General features: G+C 38.2%; 1 protein-coding gene and 1 long non-coding RNA gene across 3 annotated transcripts in view; one reads left to right on the forward strand and one right to left on the reverse strand.

Moving 5' to 3' along the window:
- The first annotated feature begins 8,668 nt into the window (after positions 1–8,668).
- On the forward strand, positions 8,669–16,438 carry LOC309476421. Its single transcript, XR_014198128.1, has 4 exons — positions 8,669–8,976; positions 14,165–14,650; positions 15,287–15,354; positions 16,183–16,438. It is a non-coding gene; the product is annotated as an uncharacterized lncRNA (long non-coding RNA).
- Positions 16,439–17,817: 1,379 nt separating this feature from the next.
- LOC309475986 (cell adhesion molecule CEACAM3-like) overlaps positions 17,818–18,610 on the reverse strand; it is a 78,645-nt gene continuing 77,852 nt past the window's right edge. For both annotated transcript variants that reach the window (XM_082139041.1, XM_082139040.1), the window contains one exon: positions 17,818–18,200. The gene's annotated coding sequence lies outside the window, so the exon portion shown is untranslated. The remainder of the gene's footprint in view (positions 18,201–18,610) is intronic.

Raw genomic sequence — 18,610 nt, forward strand, 5'->3', positions numbered from 1 at the left:
CACATAAACTGGAAATAAATGAACGCATGGCAATCTTCTTCTTCTTCTTTGCGGCAGTTAGCATCCAAAAAGCATTACTGCCATCTGCTGTCAATGTCACTTCATACTATAACTCGTCTTTCGTCCTCTTTAAAAAATAAAACAAATATTTCTTTCCTTTTTCACTTTTTCCACATTCTAATATATTTTTTACATTATACTGTCATACCAATTTCTTGTAAATGCTCTTACCTTTCTTGTGTAAATTTTCTACATGACATAAAAATGTGGCATTCATCACATCGACCTGTGGGATGTTTTCCTAACATACAAAGATCGAGTTCCATTTAATTTACAATTCCCAATCCTCTCTTGTTATTATAACTTCCTTTTCTTGTTGTTGTAAGTTTTCTTGTTATTATAAGTTATTTCCTTCTATTTGTCATCTCTCTTACAATGCCTACTTTATTTTGAATGTTGTCTTCCTTTACTTTCATGATCCCATTGATATTGACATAATTCCATCACCTTTTTCCACACTAGACTCTTCCCTTCTGATTTTGACAATTTAATTTAAATGTCAAAAGGCTCTTTTGTATGGAAGCCCGTTTCCGCCACGTTGAGTAAAAAAAAAAGATTCTTTAAGTCATAACTAGATGTACCGTACAAAATATGACCGCCGCTCAGGCCTGCACTGGCTTTCCACAAAAATAAATGACGTGGAGTAATTTGGCTGTATTGCGTGTTTATGTATATACCTAAAATATACCTAAAAGTAATAGTATGTGCATGTCTGTCTGTGTGTGTGTGTGTGTGTGTGTGTGTGTGTGTGTGTGTGTGTGTGTGTGTGTGTGTGTGTGTGTGTGTATGTGTGTGTGTTTGTGTATGTGTGTGTGTGTGTGTGTGTGTGTGTGTCTGTGCGTGTATGTATGTGTGCGTACATGTGTGCGCGTGTGTGTTTGTGTGTGTGTGTGTGTCTGTGCATGTGGATTTGTATGTGTGTGTATGGGTGTGTGTCTGTGCGTGTGGATGTCAGTGTGTGTGCATGCTTGCGTTTGTTTGTATTCCTGCATGTGTGTGTGTGACAGTATCATCCTAAACCAGCAACCCTTCGCTCAACAGCACCATCTACAGGCCGATGAGTGTACAGTCACTAAATGTGCACATAAATGAATTTATTTTATACCCCCCCATGGATGAAATTCTACAAAACTTAGCAGAGGATACCCCCAGAGGTTGTCAAGTTAATCATACACATGAAATATGGTGCAGTTCTGAACATCTCCACTGAAGATAGGGGCGATTAAAGCAGAATAATATTGCATTTTCATTTTTTATGGGAGGGGCGCAAATCACAAATGAGTGATTATGGGCTAGGTTGATGTGGGCCCTTAAGAGCAACATACCATACGAAACGAAATTTTTCCGTAGAAGTCTAGTGGGGCTACATGCCCACCAAATTTCATGTTCCCCGGTGTTTCGGTGTCCCTGGTATCGTTGACGAAAAATTTAAGGGGGCCCCAGCGCGGGGGGGGGAAGTGGCCCCCGGGGACCAAACGAAATTTTTCCGTAAAAGTCTAGTAGACCAACATACCATAAAAATGTCTTCATCCTCGGTGCCACGGTTCAGGCAGTTATTTAGGAAAAACTGCATTTTTGGGGGTTTGGGGGGGCCCAGCGCGGGGGGGGAGTAAACGAAATTTTTCCGTAGAAGTCTAGTGGGGCTACATGCCCACCAAATTTCATGTTCCCCGGTGCTTCGGTGTCCCTGGTATCGTTGACGAAAAATTCAGTAAGGTGACGGGAAAAAAAAAAAAAAAAAACTTTGACAATCCCTATATGACCGGCTAGCTACGCTAGCGGCGGTCATAATAATGAGAAACTTTCTCGTAATAATGACTTAACATCTCAAAATAATGAGAAACTTTCTCGTAATAATGACTTAACATCTCAAAATAATGAGAAACTTTCTCGTAATAATGACTTAAACATCTCGTAATAATGAGAAACTTTCTTGTAATGAGAAACTTTCTTGTAATAATGAGTTTAAACATCTCGTAATAATGAGAAAGTATATAGGCTATATACTTTTTGCAGCACACACGAAGACAAACGATTGAGCATGTTTGGGGTGAATTAGGAGCAAGTGGGGGGCTGGTGAAGTCACCATCTATAATTCGCTTTCATTCAGTGCAGTTGGTCTCATAAATGAACCGAAACTCAGCGCCTACTTGCATCACAGACATGTCTACTTTTAAACAGAACAATTCAAAACGAAAGAAAACAGACTGCTCTCTGCTAATGTATGAAATGTGCATTTCTCTGTGGCGTGTTCACGAAGATGCAGGTGGGGGGCTGGTGAAGTCACCATCTATAATTCGCTTTCATTCAGTGTCTGATATTAGTCCGATGCAGCACAAACAAAAATTGTACCGGCACAAACCAGCACAAACGAACGAGCCTATTTTGGGTGAATTTGGAGCGTGTGGGTGGGCTGAGTGACCTCAGAATGACCAAAAAAAATATTATTTTAATATTTAAAAAACCGAAGCAGCACAAACGAAACTTTTACAGCACAAACCGGCACTGTAAGCTGCTAAAAGTATTCAGAAAAAGACACTCCACAATTTTTTCAATAATTTTTTTTTTATTGGTTATTTTATTTTATTTTAATACAAAATTAAGCATCAGTCACACGTAGCTTACAGCCAGAGTAGTGACAGTAGGCCTATTACATATCAGTGCATTGGTGATTATATAAAGACCAAATGTCAATAGCACAAATCTAAAATAAAATATACCCATATCTAAAGAAAAGAACACTGCCAGCTGCGGCCCTGTGCGAGCACAAACGAACCGGACAGGTTTGTAGACGAGATGGATGGAGAGCGCGGCTTGCTTGCCTGACGTCACTACTCCTCCAAAGATTTTGTGATGTCTAAAGAATGGAATCATTTATGATGGTTTTTTCAACGGCACAAACCGGCACAAATCGAGCACAAACAAACGACACCGGTTTGGTGCGATTTAGAGGAGGTGGGGTGGAGAGTGACGTCACTGCCCCGAATTAAATTAGTTATATCTGCGAAAGGAAAACAGATACAGTGTTTGTTTTAACGGCACAAACCAGCACAAATCGAGCACAAACGAACGACACCGGTTTGGTGCGATTTAGATGAGGTGGGGTGGAGAGTGACGTCACAGCTCCCGAATTAAATTTGTTATATCTGCGAAAGGAAAACAGATACAGTGTTTGTTTTAACGGCACAAACCAGCACAAACGAATGGCACCGGTTTGGAGCGATTTGAAGGACATGGGGTGGAGAGTGACGTCACACAACCCAAAAAATTATGTTCAATATCTCAAACACCAAACCAGCACAAACGTTCGTTTTTGCAGCACAAATCAGCACAAACGCAGCACAAACGAATGGCATAGTTTTGGAAATTATTTCGTTTTATGGGGTGCCAACTTCACGGAGGTTGCCAAACCTTGCTGTGATGCATTTACACGGCTTTAACCAGGGGATGTCGCTAGTGCGGCACGCCCTTCTGCTCCGCTGCTTTGCGCATGCGTAGAAGTGCGAGAAAATAAGTCATTATTACGAGAAAGTTTCTCATTATTACGAGAAAGTTTCTCATTATTATGAGAAAGTTTCTCATTATTACGAGATGTTAAGTCATTATTATGAGAAAGTTTCTCATTATTACGAGATGTTAAGTCATTATTATGAGAAAGTTTCTCATTATTACGAGATGTTAAGTCATTATTACGAGAAAGTTTCTCATTATTACGAGATGTTAAGTCATTATTATGAGAAAGTTTCTCATTATTACGAGAAAGTTTCTCATTATTATGAAAAAGTTTCTCATTATTACGAGAAAGTTTCTCATTATTACGAGATGTTAAGTCATTATTACGAGAAAGTTTCTCATTATTATGAGATGTTAAGTCATAATTATGAGAAAGTTTCTCATTATTATGACTTAAAGAATCTTTATTTTTTTTACTCAATGTGACGGAAACGGGCTTCCATACTATTGTTATGCATGGCAATCACGCGTCGTTATTCTTCTTCTGCTTTTGCTTCGGCTTCTTCTTCTTTGGCAGTTGGCAAACCAGTTTGAGATTCATTTCCGCCATCTATTGGGATGGAGTGTGAAGCCTTGATGAACGAAAGGAATAAATAAATGAGAAGAAAAAAAGAAGGAAAAAAAGAAGGAAAATAAAACTATATCCTTCTGATCAAATCTGTATCTCTTAAATATTTTAGAAGAATATCATAGACCCTTAAATGTTTCTGTGCATTCTGAAATATATCGTGAACTGTAATGACATTGATTGATTTTTCAACAAGCTGATTTATTTCTCTTTTATAGCTATTCCTCTCAGTGTAAAATCACATGTTCTGTTTCTGTTATTCCACAGTAACTGCAGCAGTCTGTCTCTCATACTTTCCTCAATATGCAGTGAATAATGAAGGTTAGTGTGTCCTATACAGAGCCATGGTTATAACAGTATCTTCTCTTCCAAACACCCTTCTTTCAATCCCCACTTTAGGTTGAATGCTGAATAGGTGTCTCCCTTTCGACTCTTTATTCATTATTTATTCTTGCTATTTTTAACTCAAAAGAATCAAAATCTTCATCTTGCTATTGTTTTTTTCATACGGACATTCTTACTTATTTCTTGCCTTCTTTTTAAAGGAGTCATAACCTAGTATTACCTTGGATACCCACGCTCTATTATAGTCTTTCAGGCCCTTCTAAATAAGAAAAGTGGAAAAAAAATAAACACAGAGCTCCTCTGACCCTTATTTCTGAAGGCATTATTGTCTCGCGAGATCTGATGCAATATTTTGGCTGTCGTGGACGGTCATTTTAATAATGCAAATGAGGGGCGCGTTGATTGGTGGCAGGAAGGAGGGGGGTTGACACCGCAGGTAACTTCAGCATCATTACAAACTGTTTTACAAACTAAAAATTGTTTTCATAATTGCATTTAGCAAACAGTTTTAGCCACTGAGCATGGACTCCTGTACCGTCACTACTGTAGTGTAAAACAAAGTGGAAAGATATGGCTAGCATTCGTAGAGTCCATTCCCCGTGTTTACCTCGAAGCTATAGCCTACCGTTACATACAATAGCCGCATTAGTAGTTAGCTGCTGTTTGTTACACACAGTAGAGCAATAAAAACACAGTCTTACCGTTTCAATTTCAGGCAAGTCCCTGATTGTTGGGATGGCACCTTTTTCCAAACGGAGCTTCGAGGCCAACTTCGCCTGATATTGGCCCAAATTTGTGAATGATTCCTGTGTAAAATGTTTAGCACAGACACCTAACGATAAGCCAGTTGAAAGTGTTGTTGGGACAGCGTCATTAAAAATGAATTTCATCCACTGGTCCCTGATAGTTTGGTCCGTTTTTGGTAGAGAAAACACATTTACATGTTGTTTCTGGCAGTCAACCACAGAGCAACTCACGTGTGCACTTTGTTTCTGCATCTTTCTCGAATGAATATGAGGGGGAGAGGGGCAGGGCTGGCTTCCTGCAGCATAGGTCTGCGGTGTCCATATGGTATATCCTGCCCCGTCATGACGTCAAGTCGGGGCAGAAATTAAAATCTCGTATTTGAGTGCGCGTGCACGTGAGCTATTTTACAAACCCTGGGGTAAACAAACGCTTCACTTTTAAATATCGGCTTCCCGGCCAGTGTATAATCGTTAGGCAATCATAACATACATTGATTCTCGTGGAAAAGTGAAAATTGCAGGTTATGACTCCTTTAAAAACATATCATCCACGTTTTCAATGCTATGGATTTTAGCAAAGGTTGTTAATACCTTTCATTTTCCTAATTATTCTCCAATACATCCTAATAGCTAGTGTTGTGAATCATCAGAGTCTGAGGCCCTGTTTACACGTATATGGCTATTTTGAAAAACGGAGACATTTCCCTTCGTTTGTGCCCTTCGTTTAGGCTACACGCAAACGGAGAATTCGCCTCTGAAAACGATTCTTTCTAAATACTCCTGCCAGAGTGTAGATTTGGGAAAATTTTACTTCGTTTGCACGTTTGCATGTAAACTGAGAAAAACTGAGTTTTAGGCAGCGACGTCACAGAATGTGACTATTTTCGGGATTCTGATTGGCTAACGTGGGTTTGAACTTCTCGTTACACTGCCACCTACAAGTTTGGCATGCTCTTGACAGCATGTACACGGGTTCGTGTGCACGATGTTATTTTTGAAAACGAAGAGGGGTGAAATGTCTGTTCATGAAAATAGCCATCCACGTGTAAACGTAGCCTGAGAGATCCATTTGCAGCTACTTTATTTAGAAAAGAGAAGTCGACAGGCAAAGGTGGAAACACCAGCAAACAGTAGCAGGAGAATTCGTGGTCAGTAAAAAGGCAAATGGTCGGTGCAGGCGGCGAACAGACGGAATCCAGTATCCAGGCAGAGGTAAGGATGGCTGACGCGAAACTGACGTTCCGCAGCTTTTCGAGATCCCGAAGCGTAGATGTTTCGAAACACTGATCCGAAGCGTGATTCAAAACACCCATGAGACGGGTGTCGGATTGTTTCGAAGCCTCGACACAATATGGCACATTTGCTTCAACTGTTTCATTGTTTCACGAAGCCTCGATCTGCCCACCACTAGAGGTAAAGCAGGCTGGCGCGATCAAGGTACAAAATAGGGTCAAACCAGGTATGCAAACACAGGAAGAAATGCTCGGAATTGTTCACAGTAGTAATACAAAACTTCGCACAGAATGCTGTGTGAGTTGCAGCTATAAAGCCCAGTAGATGAGAAACAGCTGGGCGAGGTGATTAGGATCAGAACAGGGGTTATGGGAAATGCAGTGCGTGAAGGAGTCAATATTCGGGCGAGGGCGCCCTCTGATGGCCTGAGAGGGAGGTTGCAGAGTCTGTGATTGTGACAGCTAGCTGCTTGCAACCAATCTGTAAAGGTATTTCTAGAAGGAATACATGTTCTTCTGGATCAGAACATGATTCTTTCATTTCAGGTGCAACCATAAATGAATCTGACAAGTTCACCAAATCATTAAACTTACGATCTTGTACTCACGTTATCACACAGGAAAAGCATCCTTACATTTGTGAGGGACATCACTAACTTCCTCTGGGTTTTCTACCACAATAGGCTGGGAAAACACTTGACCACCAGCCAGGTCATTCCCTGAGATGAACTAAACTCAATCCACTGGGAGTTGTGTGCACACAGCCACGTTCACGCACCCAGTTACCAAGTCTGACTTCAGAAAAAGTCTGTGTAGACTAGAGGAACATTTATACAATCAGCACCCACGCCGCAAAGTAGTAGTAGTCTCTGGGGCCAGCGTTAGCACATCGCTTACAATGAGTGATGTGTCTCATAATTTCCAGATGTGTGTAGCATCGTCCTCCTCACTACTGGATGCTACAAATCCACGTAATATAAACGGTTTATAACCAGACGAGGGAGAAATGGGCGAAACAGAATTTTTAGGCTTGCTTGACATATTTTTCTTTTTCCAGGCTTCGCAATCAGCGATCAGATGACCTGCATCTATACAGTAGAAACAAATCTGCGAGTGATTTTTGTAAATCTGCCCCCTCCATACACCCCACCCTGGCTAAATCTGTTATTAACATCCCGTCCTCCATCTGCATTTCAGAACCACGGACAGCAACCTTTTAATCAAACCTCCCACTGGAGAAAAAACTGTTTGGTGTGTCAATATAAACTCATCAGCAAGAACCTCAAAGTTTTCATGAACAGAACCTTTGAAATCCTCCAATAAAATGTATTAGTAAATTTAATTTGGGCCTAATGGGTGGAGCTAGATGTCTAAACACACCCTAACCAGAGAGGAGGAGCTGGATGTCATTTGACTCTGCAGTGACTTTTCAGTTGTATGACACTGCTTTAACTGATAAATAGCACCATCTAGTGGGTTTCTGAGAAACAGCAGCTAAAGCAGCATCACAACACTGCCAGCTCAACAAGAAACATCAGACAGATGCAGCACCTCAAAAATAGAAATGATGTCTGTGAACTATAAAGACGATGCAACAACTTGCTAAATGCAACACATTTAACACCTAAATGCAACACATTTAGCCTTTTAAGCAATGTGTTCTTGGCGTCTCATGCCTTTGGTATCTAATGAAGCCCATAAAGGGACATGGTGGTGGAAAAAATTTGGGATGGAAGAAAAAAAATGTTTTCAAATCCTTTACATTCTCCTGAGAAACTTTACGTTGCCTCGAACTTGGACTCAGTGTGAAAATTGCGTCTTTGCATGTGAAGGTAATCGAGATGATCTCATCAGTTATATTATTTGTTATATAACTACAGTGTCTCATGGATGATCTTGATCAATTTAATGAACATCATATAACCAACATCCTGATTCATATATACCCTTCTTCTCTATACATTTGCTTTGGGAACCTACTTAAGCCATTAGACGATTTATATAGCATAAAAACAGTAAATCAAAGAGTTAAAGGCCACTAAGTTTTTTTTTGTTTTGTTTTTTTGCACAGTGAGTGGAAACTTCACACAGTCCCGTACTTACAACATATGAGAGTTATCGTTTCTCTCCCTCTGTCAGAAACAGTTTATTGTCAAGTTTTTTTTTTTTTTTTTGTTTTTTTTTGTCTTAAAAAGCTGTTTCCAGGACATGAAGAAACTTTTCACCTACATGTTTAACACACCTGCTCTGAATACACACTCTCACCTACAAGCTGTTTGTCCACCCAACAGATCAAACCACATCTCTGAAAACCGACCACAGCTACTTTCAGTTTGACTTGGAAGATGAACGTCAGTGCAGCCGGTACTGAGATGCCAGTTGCTTTTAACTCTGTATTTTTACAGGATTCACAGACTGAGTGTTTTGGTGAACAGTGTTATTAGATCAAGCACTGAAAAGAAAATGTTTCACACGCTTGTTTTGTTCTGTTTCTGCTGCTGGAGTCTAACTGGTAAGTTATAAAAAACATTTTAATGGTTTAATTTCTTTCCATTTCAGAGCAATAAAGTTGCTACTACTGTTCAGATTAGATTATTTTCATCTGCTGCTATCTTTACCAGATTAATAATTATGGCGAGATCTACTAACTTTGAAATCAGGTCCATAATTAATTTTTCAATACTTCTGCAGTTTTCATGAACAGACAAATGTCATGGAAATTAATTTGTCAAAATGCGCATGAACCCTGAGAGCATCAGAGAATCAGTGAGCCTGTTTTATTTACTGGTAACCGTCTTATTTATATAAAAATAATTATTGAAAATATCCAGCGTAATTAGACTTGTAGCTTCATGCTGAAGTTATCATGTATTTGTTTTCGGGACATTATGTAATTTTAAGCAATGTTTTTTCTCAACTCTAGATAACTTTAAAACAGAGACCAAATTATTGGTTCATCTATAACAACATCTCTCTGTTCATATATCTCACATTTCATTTTGTGTAGTATCTCTACTGCTGTTGTGAATGTATTTCAGTTCATATGTAAATGACAAAAACTACAGCTGATTTCAGGCTTTGTAAACCAACGAGAGTCTTAATCTGATTAAAACATGTTCATGTTCTTCAGGTGTGTTTGGTGCTGAGACAAATAACATACAGTCAGTGTCAGTGACGGAGGGAGATTCTGTCCTTCTACACACTGATACTGAAATACATGAAGACGATGACATACAGTGGCAATTTAGAGATAAAAAGTCTCTTATAGCTAAAATCAGCATTGAGAACCAAATCTTCTCCACACGTGGTGTTCCTGATGAGAGATTCAGAGACAGACTGAAGCTGGACGATCAAACTGGATCTCTGATCATCACAAACACCACAACTGAACATACTGGAGTTTATGAACTAGAGATAGGTGGAGGGAAACTGACATCAAAAACATTCAGTGTTTCTGTCTATGGTGAGTAAAGATCATTTGGTTCTATTATTATTTTATAAACAGTACCTTGACCTTTAAACTAGCATATTGATTTTAATTTTATAGTTTAAAAATAATAACAAAAATAATAATAATTTGTAATTATACAGCGCCTTTCCAACACCAAAGGTCACTTTACAAAGACAGGTTAAGGAACAGAACAAAATAAATATCAATATCAAAGCACAATACGCAAACCAAGAGATACAAACAAAGAGGGTTTCAAACAAATAACATATCCATAACAAGGTACAATTTACAGACTGAGAGTTGAAGAGTGATATTCGCAGAAAAAAAACAAAAAAAAATTCTCTTTTTTTCTGAATATTACTCTTAGCTCTCAGTCTGTAAATCTCCCTCCATCACTGACACTGACTGTATTTCAAGAGCGTAAGAAACTAACAAGAACATAAGGCTGAAGTCGGACCAAGGTTATGGAGAGCTTTGTAAGTGAGGATTAGTACCTTGAAGTTAATACGCAAGGAAACTGGAAGTCAATCAAGGTGGCAATTAAAGTAATGTGCTCATTCTTTCTTGTGTGAGTGATCAAGCGGGCTGCAGTTTTGAACATATTGTCATTGTTTAATATTTTTAGTTGAAAGGCCATAAAGAAGTGAGTTACAGTAATGTGACAAAGACATGTATTACGGTGTCAGCATCCTGCTGTCTAAGAGAAGATCGAATATGAGACTTATTACATAGGTTGAAAAAAGCTGTCTTTACCACTTTAACAATGCAATCATTAAATGAAAGAGTGGAATCAATGAGATCAGCAAGATTTCAAACTGTGGTATGGGGGGAATTATCAAGTCTCCATCCAAATATATCAGTTGACTGAGTAATTTAGATACAACAGATTTATTCCCTTGATGAAAGTTGTTAATGTAGGTGGAGGAAACACTGAGGCTAAAAATGCTAAAAGTGAATCTGAATGTCATCAGCATAACAGTGAAAGTTAACCCTTGTGTGGTGTTCATATTTTTGTTACTCAGCCAGTGTTCGTGGGTCTGGTGGACCCGCTGCATTTTTGGGTTTTTAATTCAACACAATCAAAAATGTCTGTTAAAATACTCAACAGATGTTTACTTCATCCCAATTACAAGCAATATAAACAGCATATGGTTAATATTTTCTCTTTACCTTTGTTAGATCACATTTAAGAATTGCAACCTCGTGTGGGAATGGCAGGAGTAGAAACACAAAACTCACTCGTGCACTCTTTCACACTTACACACAATCTCTCTCTCACACGCACGCACACACACACATACACATACCCACAACACACACACAGACACACACACACACACACACACACACACACACACACACACACACACACACACACACACACACACACACACACACACACACACACACACACACACACACACACACACACTCACTTGGATATGTGGTGTACGGTCACTCTCCATAGGCATAATGGTTTTTCTAATGTACAAACTGTATAATATATCCCCCTACACTAACCCTACCCCTAAACCTACCAATCACAGAAAACTTTTGGCATTTTTTGAATTTCAAAAAACACCATTTAGTATGTTTTAGTATGAGGACACAGATGTCATCATAAACCATGTTTACGTTGTAATACCCATGTCATTATACACATTTGTGTCCTCATAAACCATATACAAGAACATACACACACTAACAGCAGGCCTGACAGGAGGAGCACAGAGTAAAGGTACACAGGACCTACAATTTCCACACTTTTATTAGCCCCGGGTCCAGTGGACCCGGACATCCTGTGTGTAATATAAATGTGTAGGGGGGGTGTACAGTGTGTGGTCATTGAAAATGTGTTCTGATATATATTCCTCACAGCAAATGAGCCAAGGCCAAGGAGTCTCAGTTTGAAAAAATAATTAATTGTATCATTTTTCTTTTGATAAAAAATGAAAACGGGTCCAACAGACCCGAACACCGTTAAAGGGATGGTTCGGAGTAAAATCAACCTAGGGTCCTTTGCACCATGACCTCGAGCCAAAAACTCAAAAACAGCTCAAAAGCTGAGCTGAGGTTTAACAGAAGGAGAGTGCTAAGAGAGCCAGAATCCGAAGCTTTGAGGGATCGTTAAGAACATTAACCAGGGCTGTTTCAGTTCTGTTTAAAGGACGAAAGGCTCGAAAGGACGAAATTTTCCGGTCAACTGATAGATTTGGATGGAGACTTGATAATTCCCCCTATACCACAGTTTAAAATCTTGCTGATCTCATTGATTCCACTCTTTCATTTAATGATCGCATTGTTAAAGTGGTAAAGACCACTGGTATATACATTTGTTTTGCCTCACTGTCAGATGAGTCAAAGGCTGTGTTAGTAATTCTAATCTCATGACTAACAGTGTCAAAAGCTGAACTGAGGTTTAACAGAAGCAGAGTGCTAAGAGTGCCAGAATCAGAAGCTTTGAGGAGATCATTAAAGCAACACTAAGTAACATGTTTTTAAGGCGAGACACTACAGGTGAATAGGGTAACATTTTTAACTAGCAGATATCACCATGAAACTTTCCCAGTTGATTACCTACATTAAAGGTATAGCGGAGGATCTTTCCAAATTTTAGATAAGACCCGCCCTCTCCACTTTTTGAAAAGTTTGATTGATTCACCAGAATGATTGACAATTAGGAGGACCAATAGTTTAGACTACCCACCAGGAAGTAAAACATCCTCCGCTATACCTTTAAGATGAGAAGAAAATGTATTACAAGTTTTCTATAATTTAATGTTTAAATATGCAAATTAGGCAATATCTAATTAAATATGTGCTATTTTGCATATATTTAAAAAAACGAAATCTGAGTATTGGATAAAGCCAGGTTAAAAAATTTTTTTCATTGTGTTCACATATTAGATGGGAAAAGAATTACAGAGGGATTTATGGATATCTACTTTAGTTATCCTGTAAATCAGAATATACTGTCAATAGCCTTAAAAAAATGATTTTCACCATGTTTTTTGGAATAAAATGTTATATAAATCAGGCTAGGAATAATATATTTACAAATCCCTCTGTAAATGTCTTCATAATATAGCTAGGTACAAGACTGGAAAACATATAGGTGCTACTGAAGTGAAGATTTCGTACTTGGAGTAAAGGGGTATCAGAGAAAGGTCATTTTGAGAAAACGGGTTTTAAAGATTTATCATCAGCCAATGAGATTGCGCATTCAGCCCTTTTACTTTCACGATTGGTTGCTGATAAAAAGGAAATGACCATATTTGGATCCGACAGCATTGTACAGGAGAGAGAGAGCTATCCAGACGTGCGTGTGATGACAGGAAGAAGACAGAGATCGCGGAGCAGCGGGAGGATTAAGAACGCCAACTTTTGTTGAATTTATGAGAAATCTACAGACGCGAACAGACAAAGTGTAGTAAAATAAAGACCTAAATGTGTATTTCGGACTTTTTTTCACCACAAGTCAGAAAGAAGACGTGTTATTGAAGACAAATATCCAAAAATCTCCAAATTGACCAGTAAAAAAACCCCGATGTTTTTGCCTGCCGTGTCTCGCCTTAAAATAATGATTCCAAAATCGTATCAGTGGTTCATCAAGTCGTAACAGGGTGAAAGGCACTTCTGGATTCGCTTTGCGGCCCTATATCTGCTATAATCACACCATGGAAGTTTGCCAAACCGGGTCGCGTTTCTGTAGTTCTAATGAGACATAAGAAAACTACAATTTGACTTGCTTTACGTCAAGCGTTACAATAGTCATTATTTAGTTTTTCTTCGTTTCTGATGTCACAATACATCATACTTTCATAAAATCATGCTCTACCTTGTCTGTGGACATCGTTCATTCCAAACCCTGCTGGATAAACAGCGAGTGTGCGTGCGACAGTAGGCTGCGGGCGGCGAAATTATTTACGACAGCGGTAATGGACAATTCCGCTTCCAACCTGTAGGGGGACCGAAGAGGAAAAGTTCCTTAGTGTTGCTTTAAGAACATTAACCAGGGCTGTTTCAGTTCTGTGTAAAGGGTGAAAGCCAGACTGGAAAGGCTCATAGGCTGTGTGTTGTTAAATAGGACTGTAACTGGGAGGCAACAACTTTTTCTAATATTTTAGAGAGAAAAGAGAGGTTCGAAATAGGGATAAACAGGCACCGAATAAACCCTCATTCAACACACTGAACTGAAAATAATATTATTTGATTTTTCAATATTTCTCTTTATTGTCATATTTTCCAGCTCGTCTGCCTGTTCCTGTCATCATCAGAGATTGCTCTTCATCATCATCTTCATCATCATGTTCACTGCTGTGTTCAGTGTTGAATGTGAGTGATGCGACTCTCTCCTGGTACAAAGGAATCAGTGTATTGTCCAGCATCAGTGTGTGTGATCTCAGCATCAGTCTCTCTCTACCTCTGGAGGTGGAATATCAGGATAAAAACACCTACAGCTGTGTGCTGAACAATCCCATCAGCAACCAGACCACACATCTGGACATCAACACACTCTGTCACACATGTGCAGGTACCACAGCACTGATGATTTTACTGTTTAAGCATTCATCCACTTAATGACTGTCTTAATCATCTCATCACACTCTCCTTCACTTCGTCCATCCTCCAGTGTCTCTGATAGTGTTGATCTCTGCTGTTGCTGGATCTCTGATGATTGTCTCTACAGTCGTGATCTTCGGCTTCTGCAGGAGACGCAGAAAAACTGATCAAGGCAAGAGTTACCTACTGCTTTTAAGAAGTATTATGACATATATCAATACATTTTATGATCATAATTATTATATAAACAAATAAGTATTATAACAAATACTAATACCTAATTTAATTGTTTTTGATATATATCCCTATATAGATAGAACAAAATGTGTAGTGATTTTGTTTAGCAGTTTCTGTATATTACATTATGCATGTCTATATCTATGACACTGAACACAGCTCTTTACAAATCACACTGGAAATATTAACATAGAAATGCAAATCTACATTATTTCAATAATAAAACAACTTGTGTGTAAAGATGCAGCATTCTGCTAATGTAAAAATGAACATCGATATGAATGACGCGGTTTCACTTCGCAGTTTTTATGATGATTTAATTTCACCATACGAAGAATGCAGATGCTTCAAACATCCTGTCTGCATTTGATTTATAGATTATCTGTAAATTTAAAGATAAACACATACTGTGTTAGGAACTTTGTGCATGTGAAATTTGTTAATGCTGTTTTCAAAAACTGCAGCATTCAATATTTAACCGCATACATTAATGCTTTAACTCACAAAGAAGTCACAGATGAGATTGAGTTTTGTTGCTTTAATGCATCTATTGTTGTTGTTGCTAAAACAGTTCAGACTCGTGAAGAAGAGATGACATACGCTGTTCCCACATTCCACAAAAGGAAAGCACATAAATTGGTAAGGGAATATATTCCTAATTTATATTCTGTGTCTATGAATACATTTAGCAGTGAGTAAGATTAGATGTGTGTGACTGTGTTTTTGTATAAGGATCCATCACACACAACAGCAGCTTAACCGATATGTATAAAAGCCATGAGATCTGTTACGCACTGCTCCGAGACACAAAGGTTGAGATCTGCAGCTTTTATTGAGTAATCCAGAATCATAATCTAAACATGGGCAAAGGGTCAAGCACAGGAAGGCAGTCCAAACAAACACACAGCTTATGTACACAGAGTTAACAAGGCTATGAGGAACAGCTGATGACTATCATGGTTGATTAGTCTGGGTAGTGGGTTATGGGTAATGTAGTCCGGGGTAGAGTGTCCGGGGTATGATATTACAAAAAAATATATATATATATTTTAATCTTAAACAGTCTAACAGGAAACTGAAACCTTCAGGAAATGATGCAACAATGATGCACATGACAGATGCATTTGCACGACAGTCCATGAGAAAATGCATTTTTAAAATCAGTCAAACCTACTTTATAACACCATAACTGCATTTACATTGACCAAGGTTTTCTTTTTTTTTTTTTTTTTTTTTTTTTGCATATCTGATAGATTGGATCTTGTTACAGCAAAATCTCATATCAGATCAGATTTTTAGTGTCCAATTTGGATTTACTTCAATATATTTGTGAATCATTGAAGTCAGAAAGTCACATATGTCACAACAAAAGAATCTGTCTAAGATGTCTCTCTGTCTGCTGTAAGGCTCACACTTCTGATGTTTTTTTTTTAGTATTATCATCTCTTGTTATGTATTATTTTACAGAACGTTAAAGAGGAAGACCACGTCGAGTATGCACCTATTGCCATAAGATGATGACCAAACTGACAACCACTACACGTTTCACCAGGAAATCAAAGAGGACATGCATTAGGATCATTCTTAAAGTGTGGTACTTTAAGATGGACTCCTAAAAACTTTTTCACAGGAATTTTTTAGATAACAAATTATCTAAATCATATGGCACATTGTTTCACGTTTGACTCTTAAAGTTTTTTATTTTTTTGGTCTTAAAGAGTGTTTGGTCTTAATTGTGTGTAAATCTCTCTCTCTTTTTTTTTTTTTTGCAAAATGTAGATGCAAAAAAAATCACCATGAGGAGTGGAGACTGCTGTGGTCTCATGTATTCACATCTGTACAGAAATGTGGTTTGATCTGTTGGAAAAACAGGTTATGCGTGAGCTTGTAACTGCTATGTGTTTGTGTTAATGTCGTGTGAGAGTGTGTATGAGGTGTCAGCGTGTGGTTAAAGGTTTTTTTTTTTCCATTACTGCTCACATGAAACTGTTTGACTTGCTTTAGACAAAACAGCTTTACTACAAAATACTAAATCCTACATAAAAAAATCTCAAACTAAAGAGAGATGTTACTGTGTGAATGTGAAATATGGAAAATGCTCCAATATTTATTTTATTTTAATTAATTTATCTATATTTTTAGTTCTGATTATCCGCTTGTAGCATGACATCGAAGTCATAACTGGTCACTCCTAAAACTCCTTCCAACAGATACTAACACCCAATGATAAAAACTTTGATGACAAATCGATGACACCCCTTACATGGTTGTTATGAGGTATGCATAAAGTATGACACCTACAAGAAGTCACCAATCTGTAGAGGTGTTTGTTGAAGTGAAATGTCACACATCTCCAAAATGCTGCAACAAAATAGAGCTTCTTCTTCTTCGGTTGTTAACGGCAGCTTGCATCCTTGACTTTGCATTACTGCCATCTTTTGGTTCTAGTTATTTCCCATATACTTCATCATATTCTTGTCATTAGTCCCGTTTTAGTCAGAAAGCAAATCAAATATTTAATTCCTTGTTCATTCCTTACTGCAGTCCGTTATACTCTTTACTCCATTTCCTATTAGTCCTATTTTTTTCATATCTATCCTCTGTAATTCATATTTCGAACAATTAATAAGCACATGTTCTACAGTCTCAGGTATTTGGCACTGATCACAAAACCCAGTTGGATGTTTCCCCATTATATGAAGAGTGCTATTTAATTTATTATGCCCTATTCTTAGTCTGGTTACAATAGTTTCCTCTCATGTTTCCTCTCTTGTTTTCCACAGTGCCGACTCTTTTTTTAATTGAGTAAAAAATGTCTTCCTTTTAATTCTTGGTCCCACCTTTGCTGCCATTCTTTAGTATATTTTCCCCCACACTATCTTTCCTTCTGATCTTGAAAGGCTGATGACTGCTTCTATACTCTCTTTTTGCAGTGCTTAGCAATTTAGTCTACCTTTTCATTTCCTATAATACCCATATGTGCTGGGACCCACATAAATATAACCTCATCACCTTTATTCTTTATTTTTGAATAGATAGTGTTAGGGGTTAACAGTTTAGGACCCAAAGACCAGATGTTTGAATGAAGACCCAGAGTCAGAATTATAATAAATTGAAGAAAAGATTTACTCAAGATAGTTTGCAGTTTCATCAGCAGAAGTCAGCTTCAAGACTCACACAGGAGTTTGTAGGTCACCCCGCTTACAGTTACAAAGATCACAGCAGTTATACCCTTCACCAAGGTCTAAGCTACGTCCTTGCTTCAGGTTGAATGATTCTCATTGGCTAAGAAATAGATAAACATAGTAATTTTCCACACATATACAGATAGACTGAAACATATCTCCATAGATTATACAGCTGACACTCGGACCCTGAAGTTAGGCACGTCGTGACCTTCCAGGTCGCAGATTTGGGTTGCTGGGCGCCAGCATGTCTCGAACAACAACTCAGTCAATCTCCAATAATGCCAGTGGTTCCTTAACCTGTAACACACCGACACACAGCTTTTCCAAGGTTGGATTTGGCCAGGCTCTAACTATAAACAGGAGAGTCGTCTCAAAACATCAAGATAATGCATTCTTTCTCTCAAGCAGCGCTACACTTCAGTCTAACTGGAAAGTAAGGCTTTAACAAGGAAATGGTCCCTTAAACTATCAGCTTCAATGACCCCTATATGTTTTAACATGTTGAAGACCTTTCTCAAACACAAAATAAGTCCCCATTTCATTCTGGAAGTCAGGATAAATAAGCAAGCACTGTTACTGCATTCAGATATCAAATACTGACATTAAAGGATACATGAAAAGAATATTTCAGTAATCACACTGGTAACTCTCCAAATCTCCGACTCATTTGATATTTAGAAGCAAAAATATTGATTTATACCTTGATT

Source organism: Leuciscus leuciscus (genome assembly GCF_965113295.1).
Source record: "Leuciscus leuciscus genome assembly, chromosome: 15".
In the NCBI taxonomy this organism is placed as follows: Eukaryota; Metazoa; Chordata; class Actinopteri; order Cypriniformes; family Leuciscidae; genus Leuciscus; species Leuciscus leuciscus.